General features: G+C 48.1%; 1 pseudogene; it reads right to left on the reverse strand.

Moving 5' to 3' along the window:
* Nucleotides 1-7,866: 7,866 nt before the first annotated feature.
* LOC128929166 (glyceraldehyde-3-phosphate dehydrogenase-like) lies at nt 7,867-9,005 on the reverse strand (annotated as a pseudogene).
* Nucleotides 9,006-13,265: the final 4,260 nt, after the last annotated feature.

The raw sequence follows: 13,265 nt of genomic DNA on the forward strand, positions 1-13,265 counted from the left end.
AGGTGTGAGCCACTGGACACGGCCAAAGTGTATCTTTTTAAAAAGTTTTTTAATTAAAAAAAAAAATAGAGTGCTGTGTTGCCCAGGCTGGTCTTGAACTTCTAGCCTCAATCCTTTGACCTGAGACTCCTAAAGTGCTGGGATTACAGGCATGAACCTCCACCCCCAGCCAACCAAAGTGTATCTTAATTTATACACTCACCATTGTATTTTCAGTCCACAGCCCCATGCCTGACATAGAATGTGTACTCAAAAAATATTGAATAAATAGAGCTGGGGGCAGTGGCTCATGCCTGTAACCCCAACACTTTGGGAGGCTGAGGCTGGCAGATCACCTAAGGTCGGTAATTTGAGACCAGCCTGACCAACATGGAGAAACTGCATGTCTACTAAGAAAAAAAAAAACAATACAAAATTAGCTGTGGGTGGTGGCAGACACCTGTAATCCCAGCTACTTGGGAGGCTGAGGCAGGAGAATCGCTTGAACCTGGGAGGCAGAGGTGGTGGTGAACTGAGATCGCGCCATTACACTCCAGCCTAGGCGACAAGAGTGAAACTCGGTCTCAAAAAAAAATAGATAAATAAAATTGATTGAATAAATAAATATTGATTTAACAAACAATTGAATGACACGTCCCTATGGTCTCAATGTTTGCATCTCCCTCAGATTCATATTTTGAAATCCTAACTCCCAATGCGATGTTAGGAGGTGCAGTCTTGGGAGGTGACGGGGTAATGGAAGTGGCGTTCTCATGACTGGGATTAGTGCTGTTTCAAAAGAGGTCCCAGAAAACTGTCTTCCTTGCCTTTTCTGCCATGTGAGGGCACAGCTGGAGGGTCCCCCGTCAGAAATAGAAAGCAGGCCCTCACTGCCTGAACCTTCCAGCACCTTGATCTTGGACTTGCCAGCCTCCAGAGCTGTGAGTAATAAATTTCTGTTGTTTGTAAGCCACCCAGTTTATGTTCTTTTTTTTTGAGATGGAATCTCGCTCCAGTGCCCAGGGCAGAGTGCAGTGGCATGATCTCAGCTCACTGCGACCTCCACCTCCCAGGCTCAAGCTATTCTCGTGCCTTAGCCTCCCAAGTAGCTGGGATTATAGGCACCCATCACCATACCTGGCTAACTTTTTGTATTTTTATTAGACACGGGGTTTTGCCATGTTGGCCAGGCTGGTCTCGAACGCCTGACCTCAGGTGATCAGCCTGCCTTGGCCTCCCAAAGCGGTGGGATTACAGGCGTGAGCCATGGCACCCAGCGTTTATGTTCTCTTGTTAATTGAAAAGTGAATGGAATAAGGCACACGTTACGTTATCTAGTCTTCACAGCAATTCTCGTAGGGCTCAGAATACTTCACCAACTTGTCGAAGGTCACCCATCTAGTAAGTGGCAGAGCCAGGATCAAGACCAGCATTCCTTCCATCATCCCAAGCATGCCGCCACAAAAAGTCCAATGTGCTAAGCCCTGTGCTAAGAGCTACATGGAAAAATTAAATCAATAAGAGCCAGCCAATGGTCTGGAGGAGTTAACTTGATGTTTTTCCCCTCCAAGAGAAAAGTTGAAGAGCAGCCCAAGTTTGCCAAGATTTAAAGACCATCTCAGGACAAGAACAGATGAGATGGCACGTACTTTAGTGCCAAATGCACTGCATTGGCAAATATGGAGAAGAGAGAGATGCAATTTGGGCTGAACCCAATGGTCTTGGAAATCCTCAGAGACGAGGCAGAGTACAAACATCAGGAAAAGCTATGAGCACACAAATTCTCCGAGGGAGACCTTGGATTCAGACTCTGGTCAATCAGTGCATGGAAATGGATCTGACCGCAGGCAATTTGGGCTTCAGGTTTCAGCCTAGCTGCCTGCATGCCACAATATTCGTCATGGGCTGAAATTCTTGAGACTTTTTTTTTTTTTTTAGAGAGGAAAGAAATTCCAGTTGGCTTTAACAAAAGAGGGATCCACATTTGAGGCCAGGAGTTTGAGTCCAGCCCGGAGAACATGGAGTAAATCCCATCTCTACTAAAAATACCAAAAATAAAAAAATTAGCCTGGTGTGGGGGCACATGCCTATAATCCCAGCTACTTGGGAGGTTGAGACAGGAGAATGGCTTGAACCTGGGAGACAGAGGTTGTGATGAGCCAAGATGGCATCACTTCACTATAGCCTGGGCAACACAGCAAGACTCCATCTAAAAAAAGACAAGAAGAAGAAGAGGGGCTCTGAGCCTGGCACCACCCGTTGGAGCAGTCAGGAACCTTCCCAGTACATCATGACTGTCTTAGTCCATTCAGGTTGCTATGACAGCATATACTGGGTATATTTACCAACAACAGATATCTATTGATCATAGTTTTGGAGGCTGGGAAGTCCAAGATCAAGGCACTGGGTGATTTGGTGTCTAGTGAGGGCTTGTTCCTCATAGATGCCACCTTGTTACTGTGTACTCACATGGAAGAAGTGGCAAACAGGCTCTCTCAAACCTTTTTTTGTGTGTGTGAGATGAAGCCTCACTCTGTTGCCCAGGCTGGAATGCAGTGGCACAATCTCAGCTCACTACAACCTCCACCTCCCAGTTCAAGGGATTCTTCTGCCTCAGCCTCCCAAGTAGCTGAGACTACAGGTGCCCACCACCATGGCCAGCTAATTTTTTTTTTTTTTTTTGTATTTTTAGTAGAAACGGGGTTTCACCATGTTAGCCAGGATGGTCTCAATCTCCTGACCTCACGGTCTGTCTGCCTCAGCCTCCCAAAGTGCCAAGATTACAGGCATGAGCCACCATGCCTGGCCACCTTTTTTTGTTTTTGAGACAGGGTCTCACTCTGCACCCAGGCTGGAGTGCAGTAGCATGATCTCGGCTCACTACAGCCTCCACCTCCCAGGCTCAAACGATTCTCCTGCCTCAGCCTCCTGAGTAGCTGGGATTACAAGTGTGTGCCACTACGGTGAGGCTGATTTTTTGTATTTTTAGTAGAGATGGGTTTTCACCATGTTGGTCAGGCTGGTCTTGAACTCATGACCTCAAATGACCCACCCACCTTGGTCTCCCAAAGTGCTGAGATTAAAGGTGTGAGCTACCATGCCCAGCCCCATTGCAGTCTTGACCTCCCAGGCTCAGGTGATCCTCCCACCTCCGCCTCCTGAGTAGCTGGGACTATGCACCATCACACTCAGCTAATTTGTAGAGACAGGGTTTTGCTATGTTGCCCAGACTGACTTTGAACTCCTGGGCTCAAGCAATCCACTGCCTCAGCCTCTCCAAGTGCTGGGATTACAGGTGTGAGCCACCACACCCAGCCCAAACCTCTTTTATAAAGACCTGAATCCCATTCACAAGGGCAGAGCCCTCATGACCTAATGACCTCCCAAAGGCCCCGCCTCTTAATGCGATCACCGCAGGGGTTAAGTTTTAACATGTGAATTTTGGAAGGACACAAACATTCAGACCATAGCAATGACATCTCCTGTAGAAGACTTCTAGTAGACAGGTCCGGACTTGACGCAAACACTAGTTTAGGAGGTCTGCTGCGGAGAAAGGGGGCCACGGCCAGGTGGTGGGTCCTAAGGTTGACGGTAATTGGAGGACTATCGCCATCCTGCAGCCTGTGTGAAGGATCAAGCGTTTCCACGCAGTCCACCCTGAACGTTATCTTACACACAGGACCCACTCCGAAAAATAGAGGCTGGCCTGGGAACCCTCAGGACAAAACTGGTGGCAGGACCTGGGCCGAGCATGATGGAGGGATGGTTAGAAATGGTCTTCATCCATGTGGTTCAGAGTTCAAGACGGGAGCCTGAGGCAGGAGAATCACTTGAAACCAGGAGGCAGGTTGCAGTGAGCCAAGATCATACCATTGTACAGCCTGAGTAACAGAATGAGACTCCATCTCAAAAAAAAACAAAAAAAATTCAAGATACCTGTCACTGTCATTGTCCCCGACATAGTTTGTGACAATCAAGAAAAAAGCATTTGGGCTAATTTAATAACATATCTATATTAAGAATGCTTTCAAGGCCGGGCACGGTGGCTCACACCTGTAATCCCAATACTTTGGGAGGCTGAGGCAGGCAGATCATCTGAGGTCGGGAGTTCAAGAGCAGCTGACCAACATGGTGAAATCCTGTCTGTAAAAAAAAAAAAAAGAATGCTTTCAGGGCAGGGCCCAGTGGCTCTCACCTGTAATCCCAACACTTTGGGAGGCCAAGGCAGGTGTATCACCTGAGGTCAACAGTTCGAGACCACTCTGACCAACATGGTAAAACCCTGTCTCTACTAAAAATACAAAAATTAGCAAGGTGTAGTGGCAGATGCCTGTAATCCCAGCTACTCGAGAGGCTGAGGCAGGAGAATTGCTTGAACCCAGGAGGTGGAGGTTGCAGTGAGCTGAGGTCATGCTACTGCACTCCAGCCTGGGTGACAGAGCAAGACTCGGTCTCAAAAAAGGAAAAGGAATGCATTCAGCAGCAAGTAACAGAAGTCCAGGAGTCTAGATGTAGGTGGCTTTTGGGCATAGCCTGATCCAGGGGCTCCTGCCATGTCCTGGGATTATTTTTATTTAAAAACAGAGATTTATTTTTCTTGCTTAATAGTAAATAAATGATACTATATAGATACAGCCGCTTATGGTGCCATGGCATCCGCATGATTCTCTTAGCCTTGTCCTCAAGGTAGCAAAATGACTGCTGCAGTTCCAGGCATTGTGCTCACTGTGTGTGTGTGTGTGTGTGTGTGTGTGTGTGTGTGTGTGTGTGTGACTAAGTTTTGCTCTCATTGCCCAAGCTGGAGTGAGGTAGGGGGAAAAGAGAAAGGCAGAGGGGAAGTAATGGGAAAAAGAGAGAGAGAGAGTTTGGGAAATCTCAGATGGAGAAGCTTCTTGGGTGAAAACTAATGAGACCCCAGAGGAACGCTTGAGAAAGGTCAAAGCAAACGGGACCTGGCACAGCGGCTCACATCTGTAATCCCAGAACTTTGGGAGGCCGAGGCAGGAGGATCACTGAGCCCAGGAATTGGAGACCAGCCTGGGCAATGTGGCAAAACCCCATCTCTACAAAAAAAAATACAAAAGTAAGCCAGACAAGATGGCACACACCTTTCCCAGCTACTCGGGAGGCTGAGATAAGAGGATTGCTAGAATACAAGAGGTGGATGCTGCAGTGAGCCATGATACACCACTGCCCTCCAGCTTGAGGGGTAGAGCCAGATCCTGTCTCAAAATAAAAAAAGAGCAGTGGGGAGAATGCTTCACACAATGCCTTGGTTCTTTGTGGGCACGAGAGTAGCTGAACATTCTCTGAGCCTTGAGCATGGTCCCGAGAGACCAAAAAAGCTACACAGAGAGAAACAAGGCAGCCTGTGTAAACTGAGAGCCAGGAGGCTGCGGGGTGATGTCTCAGGCACACCTGCATGGACAGACACTGCCCACCATGGCTTGGCACTTCAAAAGTTACCAAGAAATATAAATGTTCACATAGAAAGGTGGAACTGCCATCCTAACTTGCAGTAGAAATTATTCTGAGTGGCGGAGCACAGTGGCTTATGCCTGTAATCCCAGCACTTTGGAAGGCCAGGGCAGGTGGATCACCTGAGGTCAGGAGTTTGAGACCAGTCTGGCCAACATGGTGAAATCCCATCTCTACTAAAAATACAAAAATTAGCCGGGTGTGGTAGTGTGTGCCTGTAATCTCAGCTACTTGGGAGGCTGAGGCAGGAGAATCACTTGGGAGGTGGAGGTTGCAGTGAATTGAGATTGCACCACTGCACTCCAACCTGGGCAACAGAGCAAGACTCTGTCTCAAAAAAAAAAAAAAAGAAATTATGCTGACTTATGGAAAAAGTAAGAAAGTTCTTCATGCCTTCTAGAGTATGTGGTCTGAGATCATAGTCTGTGGCAGAGACCACTGGGTGCCTCTCCCAGCATCTATTCTCTCCCTCCTCCTTAGGAATAAACTTTTACTTCTACCTGGGCTCCCAGCCTCCCTTGCAACTAGATGTCATCATGTGACTAAGCAGCGGCCAATAAGATGTAAGCAAAATGGCTCTATGGGTCTTGTAGGAAGTTGCCTTAAAGGGAAGGATCAGGCTGGGCACGGTCACTCATGCCTGTAATCCCAGCACTTTGGGAGGCTGAAACAGGTGGATCACCTGAGATCAGGAGTTCGAGACCAGCCTGACCAACACGGAGAAACCCCATCTCTACTAAAAATACAAAATTAGCTGGGTGTGGTGGTGTGCCCCTGTAATCCCAGCTACTCAGGAGGCTGAGGCAGGGGAATTACTTGAATATGGGAGGCAGAGGTTTCGGTGAGCCGAGATCATGCCATTGCACACCAGCCTAGAAGACAAGAGTGAAATTCCATCTCAAACAAAAAAAGAAAAAAATGAAGGAACACAAGCTTTGTCCCACTTCCTTGTTACCTGGAGTAAGGCAGTTCCAGCAGCCATGTGGGCCCAAGAGGTGACCTTGAAAATAGAAGGTGGATGAGAGAGTGAAGCTTGAGACTCCTCTGTGTTGTGGCCACAGCATCTTGGACCACCTGCTTTCAGATGCATTTGACATGAATGGGATGCACTGCATTAGTCTGAGGGCTGCCTTGACAGAAAAAACCAGCCGGCTCCCCACATCCTCATGTTCTGCAACCACAGATTCAACCAACCACAGGTCAAAAATATTTGAAAAAAAAAAAAAATGTAATAGGCTGGGCACAGTGGCTCAGGTCTGTAATCCCTGCACTTTGGAAGGCAGAGGCGGGTGGATGACCTGAAGTCAGGAGTTCGAGACCAGCCTGACCAACATGGTAAAATCTCGTCTTTACTAAAAACACAAAAATTAGCTGGGCATGGTGGCACACACCTATTCCCAGCTACTCTGGAGGATGAGATGGGAGGATTAACTGAGCCCAGGAGTTCAGGGCTGCAGTGAGCTATGATCACGCCACTGCACTCCAGCCTGGACAACCAGGAAGACCCTGTCTCTAAAAAAATGAAATACAATACATTAAAATACAAAAAAAAAAAAAAATACGGTAGAGCCACTCTTTACATAGCATTTGCATTGATTTAAGTATTCTAAGTAACCTAGAGAGGATTTAAAGTCTACTGAATAGATTATTTTCAAATAACATACCATTTTATATGAAGACTTGAGCATCTGCCAGTTTTCATATGTGGGAATTCCTGGAACCAATCCTCGTGGACACTGAGGAACAACTACACCTCAGACTAGGAGGTTTGAACAAGGAAACAATGATTTTCTCACAATTGTGGAGACTAGACGTCCAAGATCAGCAGGGTTGGTTTCTTCCGAGGCCTCTCTCCTTGGCTTATAGATGGTCTTTTTTTTTTTTGAGATGTAATCTAGCTCTGTTGCCCAGGCTGGAGTGCAATGGCGTGATCTTGGCTCACTGCAACCTCCATCTCCCAGGTTCAAGCGATTCTCCTGCCTCGGCCTCCCGAGTAGCTGGGATTACAGGCACCTGCCATCACGCCTGGCTAATTTTTGTATTTTTAGTAGAGACGGGATTTCACCACGTTGGTCAAACTGGTCTTGAACTCCTGACCTTGTGACCTGCCCACTTAGACCTCCCAAATTGCTGGGATTATGAGCATAAGCCACCACACCCAGCGGATGGTCATCTTTTTTTAAATTTTAATTTTTTAAAATTTTTTTCGCTGAGTGCAGGGGATTTTATTGATGGTATACAAGAAGGCGGGGCTCCCTAGGCCCCTCCCTCTTCGGGGGGTCTGCATGGAAACTGTGAGAAAGGGACATTCTCAGTGTGATGGGGGACTGGAGTATGGCAGGGACTCCCCAGCAGTGAGGTTCTCTCTCTTCCCATGGTGCTCTTGCTGGGGCTGGTGGTCCAGGGGTCTTACTCCTTGGAAGCCAGGTGGGATATGAAGTTCACCACCTGCGGCTATAGCCAAATTCATTGCCATACCAGGAAATGGGCTTGACAAAGTGGTCATTGAGGGCAATGCCAGCTCCAGCATCGAAGGTGGAAGGGTGTGTGTCGCTGTTGAAGTCAGAGGAGACAACTTGGTGCTCAGTGTAGCCCAGGAAGTGAGGGGGCTCTCCGATGCTGCTTCATCACCTTCTTTTTTTTTTTTTTTTGAGACGGGGTCTTGCTCTTGTCTCCCAGGCTGGAGGGCAGTGACAGAATCTCGGCTCACTGCAGCCTCTGTCTCCCGGGTTCAAGCAATTCTCCTGCCTCAGCCTCCTGAGTAGCTGGGATTATAGGTGCCATACACCCATAAAAATGCCCAGCTAATTTTTGTATTTTTAGTAGAGATGAGGTTTCGCCATGTTGGCCAGGCTGGTCTCAAACTCCTGACCTCGTGATCTGTCTGCCTCAGCCTCCCAAAGTGCTGGGATTACAGGCCTGAGCCACCGTGCCCAGCCCATTCACCACCTTCTTAATCTCATTGTAATTGACAGGTTTTTCTTGAAGGCAGGTCAGGTCCACGACCACGTTGGCAGTGGGACACAGAAGGCCATGCAAGTGAGCTTCCCAATCAGGTCAGGGATGGCCTTGCCGGCAGCCTTAGCAGCGCCAGAAGAGTCAGGGATGTCTTCTGGGTACAGTGATGGTGTGGACTATAGTCATAAGTCCTTCCACAATACCAAGCTGTCATGGACGACCTTGGGTGCTGAGCAGTTGGGGGTGCAGGAAGCATTGCTGACAAACTTGAGGCTGTTGTCATACTTCTTACCGTTCACACCCATCACGAACATGGGGGCATCAGCAGAGGGGGCAGAGGTGATGACCCTTTTGACTACTGCCTGCAAGTGAGCCCCAGCCTATCCCATGGTGGTGAAGATGCTGGTGGACTCCACTATGTACTCAGCACCAGCATTGCCCCTTTTGATTTTGGAGGGATCTCACTCCTGGAAGATGGTGATGGGATTTCCATTAATGACAAGCTTCCCATTCTCAGCCTTGACAGTGCCATGGAATTTGCTATGGGCGGAATCATAGTGAAACATGTAGACCATGTAGTTGAGGTCAATGAAGGGGTCATTGATGGCACCTTATCAGAGTTAAAAGCAGCCCTGGTGACCAGGCACCCAATACAACCAAATTCGTTGACTTCAATCTTCACCTTCACTATGGTGTCTCAGGGATGCTAGAGAAGATGCAGCTGTCTGTCCAATGGGAGGAGCAGAGGGCCAATTTTAAGAGTCAACTCAGCTGGGCATGGTGGCTCGCATCTGTAATCCCAGCACTTTGAGAGGCTGAGGTGGGCAGATCACCTGAGGTCAGGGTTCAAGACCAGCCTGGCCAACACAGTGAAACTCTGTCTCTACTAAAAATACAAAAATTAGCCAAGCATGGTGGCTCACACCTGTAGTCCTAGCTACTCGGGAGGCTGAGGCAGGAGAATCGCCTGAACCCAGGAGGCAGAGGTTGCAGTGAGCTGAGATCATGCTACTGTACTCCAGTGTGGGCAACAGAGTGAGACTCGGTCTCAAAAAAATAAGAGAGAGACAGGCTCTCATTGTGTTGCTAATGCTGGCCTCAAACTCCTGGCCTCAAACTCCTGGCCTCGAGCAATCCTCCTGCCTTGGCCTCCCAAAGTGTTGGGATTATAGGTCTGAGGCACCACAGTGGACCTTAGATGGTCATCTTCTTCCTGTATCTTCGTAGGGTCTTCCCTCTGTGTGTCTGTATCCTTTTCCTCTTCTTTTTTTCTTTTTTTAAGACAGAGTCTTGCTTTGTCACCCAGGCTGGAGTGCAGTGGCACGATCTCGGCTACTGCAACCTCTACCTCCTGGATTCAAGCAATTCTCCTGCCTCAGCCTTCCAAGTGGCTGGGATTACAGGCACTCACCATCATGCCCAGCTAATTTTTTTCTTGAGGCAGAGTTGCTCTGTCACCCAGGCTGGAGTGCAAACGTGTGATCTCAGCTCACTGTAACCTCCACCTCCCGGGTTCAAGTAATTGTCCTGTTTCAGCCTCCCAAGTAGCTGGGACTACAGGCACTTGCCACCATGCCCGGCAAATTTTTTTAGTAGAGATGGGGTTTCACCATATTGAGCAGGCTGGTCTCAAACTCCTGACCTCAGGTGATCTGCCCACTTTGGCCTCCCAAAGTGCTGGAATTATAGTCATGAGCTACCACACTTGGCGGCAGTCCAGCTAATTTTTGTATTTTTCGTAGAGACAGGATTTCACCATGTTGCCCAGGCTAGTCTCGAGCTCCTGACCTCAAGTGATCCGCCTGCCTCGGCCTACCAAAGTGCTGAGATTACAGACATGAGCCACCACACCTGGCCCCAATCTCCTTTTCTTAAGAGGACACCAGTCATATTGGATAGGGACCCGCCCTAATGACCTCATTGTCACTTAATTATCTCTTTAAAGACCCTATCTCCAGACACAGTCACATTCTGAGGCACTGGGAGTTAGGACTTCAACATATGCATTCAGAGGGGGACACATTCCAGCCCATAATACACACTTGTTAGCAGGAGTCAGGCGTACCCTGCAGCACAGCTCTGGATATACACCACCCCCCCGCCCTTTTTCAGCCTGTTTCCTCTTTACAAACCAGGGGCTTACACTGACGGTGCTCATGGCTGCTGTTGTGTACTGTGCTTCTTGAAAGTTCCTTCCGGGGCTGATGTTTAGCTAAATTTAGGGCCAATCTGTCCCCATCGTGGGCTTGGTGGAGCTGAAGAACGGTGTGGGTGGACTCACAGAGAGATGGCTTCAGGCCCGAAGGTTCCCCTCCTCCGGCTTTGCTAAAGGTCTCCTTTCCTCTCCTGTGATGAGGCTCCAGGAGTGGCTCAGGCCCTCCTCTGGCCTCCGACGGTCGTCCGGGCTGCACTAGGAGGAGCTGTGTACAAGGCCTAATCCCAAGGCCAGCCTCTGCCCTGTGGCCCCTATGGCAGTCTGCCCTGGACCTCAGCAAAGGGATGAATTTACATTTGACAAAGGACAGTGCTAGTTGCCTTTCATGGTTAGCTCAAGAACCCCCATTTTATGAATGGAGAAACTGAGGCAGGGTCGGGCACGGTGGCTCACACCTGTAATCCCAGTACTTTGGGAAGCTGAGGCAGGCAGATCACTTGAGATCAGGAGTTTGAGACCAGCCCGGCCAACATAGTGAAACCCCATCTCTACTAAAAATACAAAATTTAGCCAGGTGTGGTGGCAGATGCCTGTAATCCAAGCTACTCAGGAGGCTGAGGCAGGAGAATCGCTTGAACCTGGGAGGCAGAGGTTGCAGGGAGCTGAGATCATGCCACTGCACTCCAGACTGGACAACAGAGTGAGATTCTGTCTCAAAAAAAAAAAAAAAAAAGAAAAAGAAACTGGGGGCTGCGTGCAATGGCTCATGCCTGTAATCCCAGCACTTCGGGAGGTCAAGGTGGCCAGATCATGAGGTCACAAGATCGAGACCATCCTGACCAACATGGTGAAACGCGGTCTTTACTAAAAATACAAAAATTAGCTGGGTGTGGTGGCGCATGCCTGTAATCCCAGCCATTTGGAAGGCTGAGGCAGAAGAATCGCTTGAACCAGGGAGTTTGAGGTTTCAGTGAGCTGAGATTGTGCCACTGTACTCCAGCCTGGCGACAGAGCGAGACTCTGTCTCAAAAATAAAAAGAAGGAAGGAAGGAAGAGAGAAAGAAAGAAAGAAAATGCGGCAAATACCTACACTTACACATGGCCTTGAATCCCACCCACTCCCACCTTCTCAGTAACTTCTCATTTCTGTATTTCAATCACCTTCAATTACATTCATCTCATTAATGTTTTATTTATTTACTTATGATTTGTAGAAATGGGGGGGGGGGTCTCCCTATGTAGCCCAGGCTGGTCTTGAACTCCTGGACTTTCAAGCGATCCGCCTGCCTTGGCCTCCCAAAGTGCTGGGATCACAGGGGTGAGCCACTGTGCCTGGCCAAGACTTCTGTATATTAGGCAGAATAGCCCTTCATTTGTGATATGAATTGCAAATATTTTTTCCTAGTTCATCATTTTCCTTTTGACTCCATTGAGGTGAAGGAGACATACGCTCTTGAGTACATTTCTGATGGCTGTGCAGATTGGTACCACTCCCATGACTGACAATTTGGCATTATCTATCAGAACTGCAAATGCGTTTATCCTTTGACTCAGCCATCTCATTTCTGGGATTTTTTTTTTTTTTTTTTTCCTGATCAGATAGCTCATATTTTCTTTTCTTTTTCTTTTTTTCTTTCTTTCTTTTTTTTTTTTTTGAGACGGAGTTTCGCTCTTGTTACCCAGGCTGGAGTGCAATGGCGCGATCTCAGCTCACCGCAACCTCCACCTCCTGGGTTCAGGCAATTCTCCTGCCTCAGCCTCCTGAGTAGTTGGGATTACAGGCACGCGCCACCATGCCCAGCTAATTTTTTTTTCTTTCCTTTTTTGAGACAGAGTCTCGCACTGTTGCCTGGGCTAGAGTGCAATGGTGTGATCTCAGCTCACTGCAACCTCTGCCTCCCAGATTCAAGCGATTTTCCTGCCTCAGCCTCCCAAGTAGCTGAGACTACAGGCACGTGCCACCATGCCTGGCTAATTTTTTGTCTTTTCAGTAGAGAGAGGGTTTCACTATGTTGACAGGGTTTTACTAGCCACTATGGCTAGGCTGGTCTCGAACTCCTGACCTCATGATCCACCTGCCTCGGCCTCCCAAAGTGCTGGGATTACAGGCATGAGCCACCGCGCCTGGCCTCTTTTTTCTTTTATTTATTTTTTCTGAACACTTCTGCTACTTGAGATGAATGAAAATGTGTGTGCATGTGCGTGCACGTGTGTGCTCATGTGTGCATATGTGTGTGCCTGTGTACATGTGTGTGTCCTTGTGCATGTGTGCGTGTATGTGTGCATGTGCGTGTGTGTGTGTTGCTTGGTATTGTTGATTTTCTTTGTAGAAGGCTGCAAACAGCCTAGGAAATCAATAGGAAACTGATGAAACAAACTATGGTAAATCTGCAAAACGGAATATTTTGTTGCCATAAAATAATGAAGAAAGCTTCTATGTACTGTAATGAAAAGAGTTCTAGGGTATACCGTTAAGTGTAAAAAGCATGGAGAGGCTGGTCAAGTGGATCGTGCCTATAATCCCAGCACTTCTGGAGGTCGAGGTGGGCAGACTGCTTGAGCCCAGGAGTTTCAGACCAGCCTGGGTAACATGGTAAAACCTATCTGTCCAAAAAATACAAAAATACAAAAAAATTCGTCCCAGCTACTTGGGAGGCTGAGGTGAGAGGATTACTTGAGCCCGAGAATTCAAGGC

The sequence above is a fragment of the Callithrix jacchus genome, chromosome 12 (assembly GCF_049354715.1).
Source record: "Callithrix jacchus isolate 240 chromosome 12, calJac240_pri, whole genome shotgun sequence".
Classification (NCBI taxonomy): domain Eukaryota; kingdom Metazoa; phylum Chordata; class Mammalia; order Primates; family Cebidae; genus Callithrix; species Callithrix jacchus.